Below are 17029 nucleotides of genomic sequence, written 5' to 3'. Positions count from 1 at the left end.
CCAGTCTTTATTTGCTTTTTACTTCCATAAATGTTGGAATTTCATTCCATATTTTGGATTTTTTTTTTACCCTCTTCTTGCTGTCTTCTTAGATAAATAACTTCTTTAGCAGTAAGTTATGTTCTGTATCCCCCCTTTTTTTTTTTCTAACTGTTGGGGTGCAGTTCATAAGCCTGGTTCTGGCATGGACGTAGAAGGAATTAGTTCATCATATGGTAAAACAGTTCCTTTCTACGTTATATCATCTCTTGCCTTGATTTTAGTGCTTAAGCAGAGGAAATATACAAGAGCCTCAGTATTTTTGTCGGTTGTTTATATAGAGAAGATATTATAAGGTTAGAGGTCAGCTGGAAAAAGTACAACTATATTCAAACTTACCCACAAACACTGCTCTGCCCTTACACGTGTGAAGGTGGTTATCCCATTAATATTAGTATCAATGCAATAATTTGCTGCTGTTATCATTTAGGTTGTCCATCTGGCTTAACAGAAGCAGTTCCCAATACTTTGATCATTTTTCTGCCAGTGTGCTGGCAGGCTTGAGAGTAGTAGTGTCACATCAGTTCACATTTGTGAGGTTTTCTTTGCAAGTAAGCCATCTAAGAGCTGATGGTTCAAAGCAGAGAAACTACATTTTGAGATCGGATGAGAAGTCCTTCTGTGATCTCTACACATCCAGTAAATCCATTTCTGCTCACATGTTAAAAAAAAAAAAAAAAAAAAAAAAGAGAAACAGACTGAAGAAAAAAAGCCACCTCTGTTCTTTCTGCTTATGAAATCAAAGAATGAATGGTGCAGTAGTGGGAGTCTGCTAAATACTAGCAACTTCATGGGAAGAAGGTTGTCATTTACCAGCTGTGAACCCTAAGACCCTGAAATTTTCTATGGCAAAGCAATCGCATATGGTGCAGAATGCCTATGCTTTCTGTTTTAGTCACTGCGTCTTTTCATCATGTAGGCTTTAAAATACTTGAAGAAAAATCCCCAAGCTACGCAGAACCTCCCTAAAACCTGTTGGTAGCAGTTTGGCATTAAACAGGGAGAAGTTTTTACCCTGGGGATTACCCATAAGAGTGAAATCAGTCATAAAATGGGGACTCATCAGTTTGAATTTGATGCAGTCTATCTGTTGACTTGCTGTTGTAAGTGTTATTGGTATCTCCAAGGCACTTGTCACTGTGGGATCAGAGACACATTTTGTCTGCAATTCTGCTCAGATAGGCCTCTTATGTTTCAGAGCCTTTTCTGTCTGCCATTTACGTTGGCAGTATTGCCATGTCTTACAGGACTGAGTTGTCTCACTCTGACTGATTTTCTTAAGGTCTATGCTCCTGGAGCTGGTTGCAGAAAAGTTTCTTGGTTGCAGAGAAGTTCTCTGAAAGCTCCTCTTCCCGTGCAACCTCCAAGAGTCAAAAACAGAGGCAACATAAACCCCCCAGAATTACATTTTTTCTGAAGCCCAACTTGTTATTTTTAAGCTGGTGGCTTGGAATGGGTTTGGCTCTCACATGGGAATTCACTAGGGAGTTTTCCAGAGAGAGGAAACTCTGTGTCATCTCTGTCATCCCAAAGCAATGAATTCCTACAGTTAGATCTGTACTGAGCTCCGCTGTCTTCTTTGGATGCCACGAGTAAGTGAGCAATAGGCACAGGTTTATATGGACAGCAGAAGTTTGTGTCCAGCTGTAGCATCAAGGTGTAGTTGACCCAGGAACTCTGCTGCATTGTTTCAGGCAAAACTAGGTCTCTTGGCAGTGCATATTCAAGGAAGAACCCATCTAGCAAATGGCTGCAGAGAAAATACAAACATAATTTCAGCCCTTTATTAATAAATAGAAGAAGAAACATGGATAAAAAAAACTAGAAGTACAGAAGAAGGCAAGCTCGCTGTGAAGTCTGATTATGTGTTTGTTTTCCCTTCCTCGCCATCTTGACTAAGAGTTTTCATTTCAACTGTGTCGTGTGCCAGACAAAGTAATATTTTCTGCAGTGTATTCTGTTGAAATTTAGCGGCTTTTTGTTTTCTATCAGGAGAGATTTTTGAGATTATGAAAATTAAGAGCTCAGTATTTTGTAATTACATTCAAATTAAGAAAAGGTAAGACGCTATGTTACTAGCCCTAACTAGATTCATATTAACGTTTATTAACTATTTAGTAGCTAGATATGATTGTGCTTCTCTGCAGAGGATGGATTTGAGATATCTAAAAATTAGGCATCCAGCAGACAGACACTTTCAGAAGGTGATTCATCTTGTCCTAAAATAGGTAGGGTGAAGCTAGATGATTCATCCAGGGAAGAAATCTACGTGATTAGTTCAGTCTAGACTTGTAGTTTTAAGACAACTCAGGCTAGGTAAAATGAATCCCACCCTACATTTCTCGACTTTTTTGAGTGGACTAATAGTCAGGGCAGGGAGCTGGCATTGACAACGCGGCCGGTGATCACGCCTGGTGACTAATGCAGTGGTGTTTATTCCCACCTGCAGAATGGGCCCAATGCTATTTATATTCCCAGCAGATGACAGATGAGTGACAGAATTCACAAGCATTAAAAAAAACATATCCTCAGGCAAAATAAAAGTTATATGAAACCAAGAAGGATTACCATGACCCAGAAGACTACCCATCTATCTAAAGGCAATAAAAATTATAATGATGGCACTTTTTCATCTCTTTCTCCATTGTGGGAGAGAAGGGCTGTAAGATTTTCCTATTTCTCATTTCGCTGCTATATTTAAGAATAATTAAAGCCATTCTGGCTAAGGGTGATATAATACATATATTCAGAAGTAGGCTTTCGGTTTAATTTTTCCAGCTGGTGGGCCTGTTAGCCCATTTATTTGACTAATCTTCACACGTTGACTGAAATAGGTAATTGCTCTGTTCCTCCTGAGACTTCGCTTCCATTTTTTTCAGACATGAAATATATTAGTCTGTGTGTATTTTAAATTCAAATACACTGTAGGATAGATTTATGTCCTTAAATACTATGCAGATCTAGCCATAATTCATTTCACTTAGAACTGGAAAATAGATTAAAACGAGAGTGCTAGACATGAAAATCCAGAGTCTTATCTGATGAGACAGGAGTCCTTTAATCCTCACTTCTGGAAGTGACAGCAATATCTCCCTTCATTTCATGGTGATTTCATGTTTTTATCTTAATGGGAATTCAGGGTTGATTGTTTGTTCTTAAGATGTTAAAGGACTACCAAGATTTAATATGGGATCGTGGCATAGAAACTCAAGGGGTCTAAATCAGTACAGCGATGTTGAACGTGGTGGAGTTGTATTCACACACACATGTCCAGAAGCTGGCCTTGCGAAGTTACTTGTGGAGACTTTCCTAGTTCATTACCTCAAAATGAGCAGGAATGGAGTATGTTTAACAGTCAAAGGCTGTGGACTTGCTATATTCAGAGTTGGACCTGTGCCAGCGAAACATTGCTAGAGGAAAGAAGCAGTGAGAGTTTTAAAGTCCAATAGCTCATAAATCACCCGGGGTAGAAACACATGCCGTATCCCACAGGAATGCCAAGATTATACTGTTGCAACAGTATCCAAACAATGTTCTAGCTCTATAATATGTAAGGGTACTAAACTTATATAAATTAAGGTCTTTATCTATGTACATACAGATAATATTTGTCTTCTTAATTCAAATTTCAACGTGCTTTTGCCGTTCATTGTGTCAGGAACTATTAGATCTAACAGCCCGTTCTTCATACAGTCCAAAACATAGTATTCGGATGGTACAAAGTAACGATTACTTAGTCCAATGAACTTCTAGCTAGTGGGATGCTAAAATCATTTTGGCTTTTACAGCAGACAGGAGATGGGAGGATAGTACTCAAGGTGTTATTTAGTATCAAACATGACTGAAGGACACTGCTTTTTGAGATACAACGCCTGCTTCCAAGATCAGTTAGGTTTCCTGAAATGAAGAACAAGAGTGATGTGGCAGGAATTTCTGAATCAATATGCAGTCCTTTTCCTAGCTTTATTTGGTTTTCACCAGTCGTTCTTAGATTCCTAGGTGCTAACAAAAGAGAATGACATTTTCAAGTAAGAGGAAATCTTTATGCCCAACTACTGATTAGTGTGTCTGGGTATATAATGTATAAATATAGGGGTGTGTGTATGCATATATGTGTACGTAGGTGTATTTCCCCTAAGACAAGTTTAATGTCTTCTCAGTTTTTGACAAATTGTAAAACCCATGAATTCTTTCTCAGTTTATTTTAGTAGGGCATAGTTTTCTGAATAATAAAATAGGGTTGCACTTACATTAAGTCCTTTGTTACAGAATATTTATCTTGAACTCTGGAAATGATTGAACTAAACTCAAGTCTTTGTTGTACCTTTACATATGTGGGTGTTGCTCAGAAACCTATTTCTTACTATTGCTACTTAGGTATTTTGCTCTATTATTACCAAAAATACAATCCAGAAGGATGGTGTGTCATCAACTATTACAGTTTTCTTTCAAACAGTTCTCTAAAATGTATTTTTAAATGGCTTTTGTATTTTGTAGATTTTTGAGGCATTTGGTTACAGTTTTCTTACATATTTGCAGCTGCGGAAACCCCATTTTGTAGTCTTGTTGTTTGGGAGAACATTCCAATATGTCAGCATCTGTGAAAAGCATGAAATACTTGGCTGTGGCCTGGAACCCATTGATTTCATAGATATCTTGTCCTCTGAATATTTTTCCCATAAACACTGTTGCATCACACTTTCTGTTTTTTTCCTCTTTCTACCTCCCCCTCCTCTCCCACCCAAACACCTGCAAATGAGGAAAGGACAGCATAAACATACTCTCTGTTTCGGTTATAGAGTTTGATAGGAGTATTTTCTTAAAAGATTAAGGCCACTATTAACATTGATAATGAGCGGATAGAACTGATCTGAGAAATCATGAACTACATCTTTTCCAATGCACTTAATAGTATAGGTTGTCTTAATCCTGTACCCCCCTGAGGTAAGACTTTAGAACTTAATACCAAGAGAAATCATAATCTACAATTTAATATGGCTATTATCTGGTTTTATCTGTCTGTGAAGAAGATTAAATTCCAGATGGTAGAAGTTATAATCCAAGCCTGTTACGACCACCAAAATGAACCAAGTAACCAAATGGAACATAGTTTCACCAGAATTACTTGTTCAGGAGCTTATCTGCTGTAGCCATAACAAGAAATGTAAAATATCAGAATTATATTGGAAATATTTTGAATCACAATGCTCCCAGCAAACTAAGGAGGGTTGCTGTCAGACAACATACTGCAATGTGATCGTAGGATCATGGAATCATAGCATATCCTGAGTTGGAAGGGACCTGCAAGGATCATCAAGTCCAATTCCTGGCTCCACAAAGGACCACCTAAAAATCAGACCATGTGTCTGAGAGTGTTGTCCAAATGCTTCTTGAGCTCCAGCAGGCTCGGTGCTGTGACCGATGCCCTGGGGAGCCTGTCCCAGTGCCCGACCACCCTCTGGGTGAAGAACCTTTCCCTAACACCCAGCCTGACCCTCCCCTGTCCCAGCTCCATGCCGTTCCCTCGGGTCCTGTCGCTGTCCCCAGAGAGCAGAGCTCAGCGCCTGCCCCTCCACTCCCCTCGTGAGGGAGCTGCAGGCCGCCATGAGGCCTCCCCTCAGCCTGCTCTGCGCTGGGCTGAACAAGCCAAGCCACCTCAGCTGCTTGTCATATGTCTTGCCCTCTAGATCCTTCACCATCTTCGTAGCCCTGCTTTGGACATTGTCTAATATTTTTATGTCCTTTTTATACTGTGGCTCCCCAAACTGCACAGAGTACTGGAGGTGAGGCTGCACCAGGCAGAGCAGAGCGGGACAATCCCACCCCTCGACCAGCTAGCAGTGCTGTGCCTGATGCACCCCAGGGCATGGCTGCCCCTTTTGGCTGCCAGGGCACGCTGCTGGCTGATGTTCAACTTGCCATCAACCAGAAACCTCAGATGTCTCTCCGCAGGGCTGCTCTCCAGCATCTCGTCCCCTAGTCTGTTCGTATAGCCAGGGTTGCCGTTTACCAGGTGCAGAATCCAGCACTTACTCTTGTTAAACTTCATGCGGTTGGTGATCGCCCAGCCCTCTGATTTGTCACGATCTCCCTGCAAGGCCCTTTTCCTAGCCCGTCTCTTCAGGCCAGCTTTGCAGTCACCTTGTGTCCATCAGCCTTTGGAGAAGAAGAAGGAAAGAGAGCAGGGCGACAGTGGTGAAGAAGTGCTCTGCTGGGTAGCTCACTTGGGTGCACTCTGTTGGGCATGGTCAGGCTCTGCAGAAGGTGCTAACACCAGAAGTACCATGAGCTCTGTGGTGGGGACCTCCAGCCCTGCCCTGGTGAGATGCACTGCTCCTCCACCTGCATCAGCCCAAAGCTGGAGCAGGGAGCATCGGGATGCCATCAAGCCCATAGGTTGTCTTGGTCTCTGTCCAGAAGACCTTGCTAATGGAAATTTGGCAGATGTGCTTTCAACTTTTGCTAAGGTTTAAGGCTTAAGGAAAGCTACCATCTAATCAGTGGTTCATGCACTGCTTCCCGAGAAAATTAGGCTGTGACATCCTGAAATCACATAGGCCAATCGTGAAAAATATGTAATGAGAGCAGAGCATATTTTAATGGATGTGAACAGCAGAATTTATACTGATTTTATTCATTCCATAATGGTATATGAAATAGGCATTGCAACAAGCTACTTTGGAGCCATTCAGGAGGTGATTTCCTGTGCTACAGCTCAACAGAGCCATTAAAACAACGCAACATGAAAACTTATGTATGTGTCAAATGTGTGATAACTCCTTCTGTTGACAGTGGCTTCCCTGCGTAGAGAAAAGAAACAAACAACAACAAAAAAAAGCATCACAAGTCTGCCTGTAGATAAGCAGTCCTATTTCCATTTTTATAGAGGAAGAAATCGAGTCTCACGGTGGCCGAGTGACTTATCTATGGTCACATTTGATGGGAACTGGACAGAGCGTAAAAACAGGTTCCTTGTTCCCAGCTTATCTCCTGTATGTCCCAGTTTCTCCAGTCATTCCAAAACATTGACTCCCAGTCAGCTGCAGAGATTCACCAGTAAACAAAGTTACTTCATGTAGTCACATGCAGGATCCCCAAAGGATTTATTTTTCAAAGGGTATGATTTATAACTGTCCCTTTTCAAGGACTAGCAGTGCTTAGGTGAGGTTAAACCAGTGATTATTCTGAAGTCCTGTTTTCAGTGCAGCCTCTCTGGATGGTTGCTGGTTTTGTTCCATTTAAAGCATTTTGTGGCATGAACTCACTTTGTTTCTGCCCACATCACTGCATTCCTGGGATGTTTTTCACAGGCCTTAGCAAGATCATCTGACAGCAACTAGTGAGGTCAATGAACTTTATACACAATTAAACACTTGAAGCTAGGAGAATTAATTGTTATTTTTTTCCCTGCAAAGTTAGGGAAGGATACACGGTATGTTATAGTCTGTAACAGACTTGATGTTATGTGTGGTAATCAAGCTAGTTTCACATGATTTAATGCTGAACAGAGTAAGAAAATGATTGCATCCTTTACATGGGCCTCACAGAGCAGTCACCACCCACACTGTTTATTCAGACTCGGAGCTCTGCCATTCACTGTGTAAGCCAGAGGAGGAAAAAAATCCCTTCGTGAACACTCTTGAAGCCATGTATTCTCAGTGCAAAGTGGAGTTGGGGGGAGGAATACAAATACAGCGCTTTTGATTGCCTCGGTTCACAGAGATGCATTTTTCATCAAACATCCAGCAGCAAGGTTAAGGAAGGAATATTCAGAGCCTGGGTTATTGCATGGGATCAAACCAAGCATTTGTTGATGCCATGAAAATTTCCAGAGACGTCTCTATAGCTCTTCTCCCAGTACTCCCTTCCGTTAGTACCTTAACAGGGAGGTAATATCACCTCCTCTGCTCTGTGCAGAACCAGTACTGTTCACTGAAAAGGCTTGTGGTGTGGTGGATTTTGTTAAACGTGCCTCCTTCAAGAGCTAAATAAAACTTTCTTGCTGGGTTATGCCTTACCTTTTGGTAGTAGGAGCGTTTGGAAACCAGTCCTTTGCTCCCTCATGTATTCCCATCTCTTTCAGAGAAAGCTTTAACGAGAAATGGTTGCAAGCGAGGGTGCAGGACATCTATGACAGTCTAAAGAGATTGTACATGCATCCAGTGGTAGTGGTTTTGCTCCTTCTGCAGCCAACTTGATCTCATCAGCAGGGTTTTCGTTATAGTTCCATTGGTATTTTCCCTTTCACACTTCTTCATGTTTCTTCTGCCTAAGCCCCTTCTTAAAAAGGGATTCGTCACTTCCCCAGGCACTTGCATTTTGACACTTTTGTAGATCTAAGTCACTATTAAATTTATATCTGGAAGTTTCTGAGATTATAGAAATGCCAAGAGTATATCATCAGCTAGTCTAGAGACATAAACTAACACCCCCACCCTATTTTTATGCAGCAATTAAACTTTTCATCCTAGGTGCCAGCTCATCAGAGTGGCAAGCACTAAGTGGTTACTCCATCATCTGAGGCTGCTGTCAGCAGCCAAGCCTGCTCCCATGGCCTGCTCTGTGCAGCACACAGTGTTGGGTCCATGAGCGAGAGATCTTCTTCTCCCCACCTCTTAATTGCTGGTCTCTTTGGTGTTTTCTTTTTTTCTTCTGATTTATTTTGAATAAATGGAATGTGTGGGTTCCCTTGTACCATAACCTCTCAAAAAAGACATTTTCCTTTTTATAATAATAATTGTCTACTATATAGTGATGGAGTGTTAGAGAAGTACCTTTGTGTTAAGTAATGCCTTAAAACACTTTAAGACACACCCAGTTTGTGTAAACCCTTGACTGGAATAGTATTATTCCAAGCTTGGGTATCTTTCATCTGTTTTTCCATTTAAAAACTAATCATGAGATGTGCAATAGGTAAATCCACGTGCTTTTGTTCTTCTTGCCAGACTCTTGCTTCATAAATTAGAGCTGAGCCACTGTAAACCCAGAGATTTGGAGTGTCCTCCAAACTACCTTCTAAAAATACTTAGTGCATTTTTCCAGTCACCAGGTTTCTAAAAGTATGTATTTGTTTCACGCTCATTGTAGTTTGATTATGGGAGAAATTCTTCTTTGAGAAGTGTAAATGGGGCTCTCACTGACTTCAGTGGGAGCTGCATGTACAAATTGGGGAATAAAACATGTCTAGAATGTCTCATAGTAGGAAGTTATAGGGCACGTGAGCTTACAGAGCACAATGGCTATTTCACTCATTGTTTTCCATGTTATTGAAAGCACTTACACAAGTCAGTGCCTGGGGGGAAAAGTTAGTTAATTAGCCCAAACAGAAACCCCTTTAAGTGTAGCAAGGGTTATTCAAGCAGTATTTATATTTCCAGTATAATGCTCCTTTCCCACTTTCCTTAGATATGTGACGGAAATGTTCCTCTCCTTCTAACAGTTAATACATTATTAATACAGAAGTCATCAGTACCAGAATTTTAGTTTTTTATTTCCACACTGGGTCATTTGAATACTTTTAACTCATGTTTGTGTCTCTCCTCAGCAGTCTGGAAATTGCAGTACATAGCATTTTGCCTTGTTCAACCTTGGTCAAACAACCACTTCTACCTTCAGCCCAGACCCACATGTTTTGACTTCCCTTGATAACAGGTGCCCCATTGAATCATCTGGGTTAAGAGGAGGAAAATCATTATTTGCTTTGTGAACCGAGTGAACTTGATGCAGGAGTCACTGTGAGCTTAAATATTTTTACAGATACAAAATAATCACATTGGATATGGAAAAGTGAGTCACCCAGTGGCTTGTTTTTTTTTTTCCTAGGCAGCACTGTAGTCTTTCCATTTTCCTCCCAGGCTGTCAGTCTAACGGGGTTAGAGGATCAAATCTTTGTCCAGCTGAAGCCAGGGAGGACAGTAATGAGTAACTGCTCAGTTCAGTGGTGCCAAGAGCCTATCTAGATCATGATACAAACTACCTGGATAGTCTGAATTACTCCATACTAATATGGTGCTGGCAGTTGTCACTTTATAGCAGATGTTGCCCAAAACTGCAAATACATTCAGGGAAAACATCAGCAGTCATTCTGAGGCTTTGGTATCACCCGTGGCCACCTTACCCTGTGAAGAGCATCATGGCTTTTACTGGTATTGAGACAGCTGTCAATTCTCCTGGGTTTATTACTAAATCCTGATATTCATCTAATGGCAAAGGCAACAATCTATCCGACTGTCGTCACCTGGAGTCTCTTCCTCCACACAGGGCTCCTTAGACTTTCCTTTGGCAGCTGGAGGACAAAGTCCTTGCAGCCTTGGATACATGGTGGAGCTTGCTCAATGAAACACTGCCTCTTGAATCCCAAGAAGCCCTGCCAATAAAAGCTTCACTGAAAGGTGCTATTTGCCTTCATCCATCTTTCCTACATTACAGCAGGGTTAAACCCAGACTGACTAAAAGGGTTTTAAGGACCGGTAAAGCTCTGCATTGCTCTTAAACTATGATCATATGCTAGCAGGCTCAGTGGTATCTGAAGGCTGTGCTGGGGCAAGATGTGTGCCCTTTTCCTCCTATCACAGGTTTCCATGGGAAGGGGACAGAAATGCATGAGCCTGGAGGAGCATAGGATGTGCCCCACAGGTGTCTTTCTCCTGAGGACTGTCTGTGTTTCCTGAGCTTGGATTTGGTTCACACTGTGCAGGTGCAGCGCTATTAAGTCCTGTTTCTTCTTGCCTACCTAAAACATAGAAAACAGCCCATGAAGGCAATGTTACTGGCAGTTTGTTGCGTTAGGCACAGGAAAACATCTCCACATGTTGTTTTGCTCTACTGGTCCATGAGCCTTGCCCTCCTACTACAACAGAAGCTGCTTTGTCAAATGCTTTTTGTAACCACTCAGCTCACATGGACCTGGCTTTGGATGCCAGCACACCATACAGGCTGTTCGTGCTTCTCCATTGGAAAATTCCAAATGAGCCCAAGGTGGCCTTGCCAGCCCAGCGGCAGCGCTGCACATGGCTCAGGTGAACAAGGCCTTGTGGAGCTCACCAGTCCCACTCGTATCTGATTAGGGCCAAGAATGAACATTTCAAATACATGTTTCTGCACTGGGATGCTTTCTTGTTTCTGTGAATGACTTATTTCCCATGTATGTGTTTGGGGTCACAGCACTTGCTTCCCCTGGCTGAGTCCCGGTGTCTCTGTGGTCGTGCTGGGCTGTTGTCCTACCAGACAGGGACTCTGCTATGATGCTGGCACAGCAGGGCCTCTTGGCACAGCTGTAATCCAGAAGATCAGTAGTAATACTTTATGGAGATGTTTCAGATGCCTTAAGTTAAACAGGCATATGGAAAAAGGTCTTGTATCCCGCATGGCTGGAAGGTGGATGCCTAATAGGGTGGGTCAGGAGGTTGTGTTGGGAGTCAAAATGCTAGATGTGCATCTGGAAATCCTTGCTTTTGGATGGCAGAAGCTGGGGGGCAGGGTTGGAGGTGGGATTTAAGACCCTTAATTCTATATGAATGTAGCTTTGTGGTTTAATGTGCACAGCAGTAGCTCTGTGGTTTATCATTTACTGAGAACTATGCTTTTCTAAGAAAATGCTCTCTTCCTGGTGCATATCTAAGCCAAGGCCTCTGTTGTCATTTCGTTAACTGTAAGGATTACTATTTAAAATAACTGTTTAGTAGTAATAAGGCCAAACAATTGCCCGATTCACGCAGCAGGTGAGTCTAACAGAAATCGTGTTGACTAAAACTACCCTGAGCAAGGCATCAGTGTTGCATTTGAGCATTTGCCAAGAAAAATCTGAAAGTTCCTAAAACTGCCTACAAGGCTAAGGGATTAGCCTGTGCTTCTGAGTCAGTAAATAAGGTCCTCAGACACGTCTTCCACTTGGGAACACAAATGTAGACTGTTTATGGTGTTGTATGGTTTTTTTTTTAAGAGAAAAAAAAATCCCATGATTTTGTAGGTTGCAAAGAGTCAGCTTTTCATTTGCTTAGCTACCAGCATGTGGGTCAGTTGATGTTCTTTTCTAATCAGGAATGCATTGTGAAATTGCCGTTCCTTGCAGTGAAAGGTCACCAATTTTTAATTTCTATCACCGTTCGTATTTTTCTGATAAATCACACCCTCTGATAAACTGAAACCACAGAGCAAATGAAACTTCAAAACAAAACCCTTCCTTTGACCCATGTATGGAATGTACGCTTTTCCAGAAGGACAGTCACGTTGAATTTCCAAACAAGACACCTTTTTACTGAAACAGATGGTTACTGGAAGGCAGGCTAGATTTAGAAAATAAAGAGTGTACACTCTGTGTAGCTGCGTGAGTTTGGGTTGCCAGAATATTTTGGTTTGTTTGTAAGCACGGCTATTTAGTTTCAGAATTAGTATTGGGGCCGAGCAGTTGACAACACAAGCTATTATGACTTCACAATGCAGAAATATTTAAGTGCAAGTTCTAAGTAATATAGCTTGATATGTGTGGTGCTGATAAAAAGCATCTTCTGGTGCATCCGTTCAGTGAAGACCAAAACATTGCCTCGGTGTTGTTTTATGCAATGTGACTCCTGTGAAATGCCTCCACATAACAGATTATCAGTAGAGAGTAGTTAATTTTCTTCTCTTTCCTCTTTCCTTTCTCTAAAAAGGAAAAAAAAAAAAGGGGGGGGGAAAGGAGGACCCTGAGAATCCAGTCCTCTGTCAACGGGGCACAGAGTCCGTCTTTCATTTGTATTGCCCGCTTCCTCTGGAGCTGAATGGGCAATCTCAGTTCTGGCACCTCCTATCTTTGGAGTATTGACCTTTGCAATTTTTGATGTTCTTTTGATCGGAGAGGTTATTTTTGGATGCCCTATTGCCATAGCTGACGGATACTTTTCTCCTCTTAAGCAAAAAAGAAGACGTGCTCTTTGTTTTGAAGTTTCAAATGAGATGCACAAAGGGTGTGTTGTTCCTCCTGGCATGCTGGTCGGTTTCTCATGTTGGCACAAAGGACCTGGCCGCTTGTGGCAGTGTAAGGCTTCTGGCCTGAGCCCTTGCGTGGCCGGGGAGGCCTGTGGGCATCGGTTCCCCACGGGGCTGGGCACTTGTGGCAGAGGGCTCCCTGCAGCTCCGTGTGGCCTGCTTGGGTGGCAGAGGCTGAGCACCTTTGCAATGCCTATGCGCAGTTTCCCTGCTGCTCAGACGCCATTCAGCCATCTCACCTTCCCCTGCCTGCGTTCCCATCAGTGAAATGGGGACAGCGAGGCTGTCAGAAGCAAGCACACAGATGCATTGTTTCAGTTCAAAGGGAGCCTATTCTATCTGATGGGCAGCAAAGATGTTAACCCCGATTCCCTCATGCAAAGGAAGAACACAGGCCTCATTCTGCTGGTTTGTGTCTTCACTGTGGAGCAGTAGCTTTAAGTAACTCCTGCCACCTTTTTCACATATTCTTCAAGGCTTTGGTGCGAAGAGGACCCTTCCCTGGGGGATGTACAGCAGGGCTCACTAGCATTTCACATTGTGGGTAAACCCGGCATCACAAGAGAAGAGAGCAAAGGATATGCTTCCTCTGACAAGATACACAGTGTTTTTGTATACAGTGCGCTCGTTCTGAGGAACGATGTGCTTTTTAGTTTTCCGTGGAAACAGCCCTCTTACCCTGAAGCACTTCCTCCCTCCCTCCTGTGCTAATGCACACCCAAGATGAAGACATGAAATCAATGGAGAGGACGCATGGACCTCTCCTTTCTGCAGGTACCTCCTTGAGGACATCCCTGCTCTGCCTCCCGTGTGAGATACCTAAGGTGGTACCGCTCTCCCATGGGATGCAGAGAGGAGCTGGGGGGCCCCACACCTCTCCCTGCCCCAGGGGTCTGCAGTTCCCAGCCCTGGGATGGAGGAGGCTTCACTGCATCGCCCCTCTGATCTGCCTCAGCCCCATAGCACGAGCACGTGGCGTGGGAGGTAACCGTAGATGGCTCTGATTCATTCGGCTTCCTGCCTCTCTCTAAGAAAAGGCTGTAAATAGCCAAAAGCCGGGGATTCCAGTGAAAAGAAGGGGCGGGTGCCCGCTGACGGGGCCACGGCGCCCAGCCTCGCAGAAGGCCGGTAGTGGTGAGAGCTGGGCTTCTGAGAAGCGGGGGCGGGCGCTGCATCCCCGTCACATCCGAGAGGCTTCCTGCGGTGGGCGGAGGGGAGCGCGAGGGGAGAAACCTCCACCACCGCCACCTCGAACCCTGTCCCCTGCCACCTTCCTTGTGGGGATGCAGCCGCTCGGCGCCGGCATGCTCCCTCTTCTCGTCGTGACGGCGAGTCGCGAGGCCCATCGGCCTGCTGAGGACATGGAGGCAGTGCTGCCTCCACCTTGCTGCCTCCTGTGGCCTCCTCACCCTCGACGAGGCAGCCCCAGCAAAGGCAGCATGGAGCGGCCGCAGGGTTGTGGCAGGGGCAAGGGCGTGAGGATAATTGGGATGGCCTTGATGAGGGTGTTGTGTGTGACGCATCTGGAGCCGGAGCGTGAAAGTGCTCGCGTGGGACAGGCTTGTTGGAGGCCGGCACCGCACTGCTGACTTCGAGGTAGCTGCGTGTCCAAGTGGAGCTCAGAGGACTCGCTAGTTTTGTGCTTTCTCTGCCATCGGCCTAAAAATTCACTTCGCTGATGGAGAAGTTGCAGGCAGCAGGTGGGAAACATAATGCTTTTTACAAGGAGCAGTAACCTAATACAAAATTCATTCAAGGCTCAGAAAAAAACAGGTGGTGTTGAGGATTAGCTAGCTCTGTCTTGTAAGTGAGGGCTGTTGGGATGCTTGCAGGTTACAGATTCAAAGAAATTCTCAATGCAACAGATACTAGCAAAAAAAAAAAAACATTTAACATGCGAGTTTAATATTTAAGTATATTTTTGGTAGTAGAAGACAAAGTTAATCTACTGCACATTGCTCTGGAAGAGGCTAGAACCATTGTTACTGACTTTAAATGGAAAAGTGGTCTGCCTTCATCCCCCATGTTCTCCTCACTTCCCCACTAATGCACCCTTGTCTCCTTCAGGCTGCTCAAAATGGTTTCTACTCTTTTCCTGTTAAGAAATTCAAGCTCCACCTGTGTTTAATTAGATACTGGATAACCTGGGTTGTTGTATTACAAACATCTAGGGCAGCAGTCTAGAAAAACCAATCAGTCCCAGGTCAAAGTGCAATGGCTCCAATTTCGAGCCAAGTGAAGCAATAGGAAGTGGGGAGCATGAGACCTAACAAATCCAGAACATTTGTTGTTTTTTTTTTAAAAAAAAGAGTGAACCCTGTTGCTCAGATCTACTGGCTCATAACACATTTGTCATTCCACAAACAAACACATAAAATGATCTTTCTCAAAGACGTGTGAAAATTGTTAATTTTTGCAAGAGGTTTCCATACCCCCTCAGTTCCTTTACCTCCTTCTCTCATTTCACGGCTTTAGGAATCAGGGCTTGTGTTTGTTCTACAGGAAGTTTTAGATACACAAGTTAATTCCTATTTGCAAAAGCAAAGGATAAAGGAATTATTTTCCTTTAAACGTTCGTGCTGGCTTTCGAAGAAAGGAAGGAAAGCACAGCACGTACACCTCTAAAGGAACCGCTCCAGTGATAATGTGGCATTTCTATGGCCTGAGGTGCCACGCAGGGAGTGCAGAGATCTGGCGTTTTCCTCCTACCCTGGTGAACGCAAATGTAAGAGGAAGGCAGGGTTCGTAAGGAGAGGCAGCACCTTTCTAACATTACTGCCGTAGTGCTCTACGTGCTGGATCTCCCAGTTCTTCCTGGGTGAGGGCATCTGCTGCTGGATCACAGGGCTGGCTCCTCTGTCTCACTAAATTAACTGTGAGCTGTGGAAACCCTACAGCAGGAGGGGCTTGCTGCATCTTCACCTCAGGATAACCCATGACGCTGAGTTGGAAGCAAAGTGAAACAGTGGTCTGCTGTCCCTTCAGGCTGAGGGAGGAACGATCCCAGGTCTTCCCATATCCCTACAGTGTGGGGTGAGTCCAGACCCCTTTGGTTAGAGTAGAGGGATAATTCTGGAAGGAAGAGGAATGTGCAGGCCTCTGGGTTTGTTTTTTTGGAGGAAAGCAATTGCTTCCAAAATGCAGGTATCTCAGCATTCCCTCCTTTCCCTGCACAGGCTTTGTGAGGCAGCAGAGCTTGTTGGAGTGCTCACGTGCACTTCATAAATACTGGACTTTGTTTTTGCAAAACAGACAAGTAAAACTTACCTGTTTATGATGTGATACCTGCAGCTGCATCTACATACCTTCCAGCCTTCATTCCTTAGGGTTTTGCTAAGGCTGGTGTGGTTCCTCTGCCACAGGACAGACCACAATGCGGCCTTGCATGCCTCCTGCCATGAGAACAAGAGCAGGTCTTGCACTGCCACCTGCAAACTGTCCGTGAGAGAGCTAGCTCAAGGGCAATTAAATGTGTTTCTGATCTGTGGCAAGAGTAGGCTTCTCCTTAGGTTTGTAGAGGTTAGGGGCATAGCCACTGTTAACTCATCAAGCCTGCCTGCCTGGCTGAGCAGGAGCCTCACCGCTCCCATCCTGGAGTGAGGTGCCCTCACAGGCATTAGACTTTCCATAACAGGCCCTGTTTTTTAAATCCTTTTTCTAAATGAATTTATGTTTTTTGTTTGTTAGTGTTTTTTTTTCTCGCGTTCTTTTACACTTGTGTTTTTTATCACTGCTTCTGTATTTTTTTATTATTTTTTTTTAAGTAGAAATGTCCTTCTATCTAGACTAATAGTTTTAGGTTTTGATTTGGTTTGGTTTGAACTTGCCTATGGAATTGTGGATGCCTTATTGTAAATCCATATTTTTGTTAATTCTTTCTATTCCTAATGCATGTTGCCAGTTGGCTTTGCTAATACTTCAAGCTTCGAGATACAGACCCACTTAAGTTTCTGTCATACATTTCCTTGGTTGATGCTTCATTCTGTTTGATCCTAATATGGTCATCTTTGTGCACAGCCACCTG

General features: G+C 43.5%; 1 protein-coding gene across 2 annotated transcripts in view; it reads left to right on the top strand.

Moving 5' to 3' along the window:
• The window catches only part of BCL2 (BCL2 apoptosis regulator), a 92000-nt gene that overhangs the window by 38644 nt on the left and 36327 nt on the right, over positions 1-17029 (top strand). The window lies entirely within an intron of this gene.

The sequence above is a fragment of the Cygnus olor genome, chromosome 2 (genome assembly GCF_009769625.2).
Source record: "Cygnus olor isolate bCygOlo1 chromosome 2, bCygOlo1.pri.v2, whole genome shotgun sequence".
Taxonomy (NCBI): domain Eukaryota; kingdom Metazoa; phylum Chordata; class Aves; order Anseriformes; family Anatidae; genus Cygnus; species Cygnus olor.
This window is presented reverse-complemented; position numbering and strand designations above follow the sequence as displayed.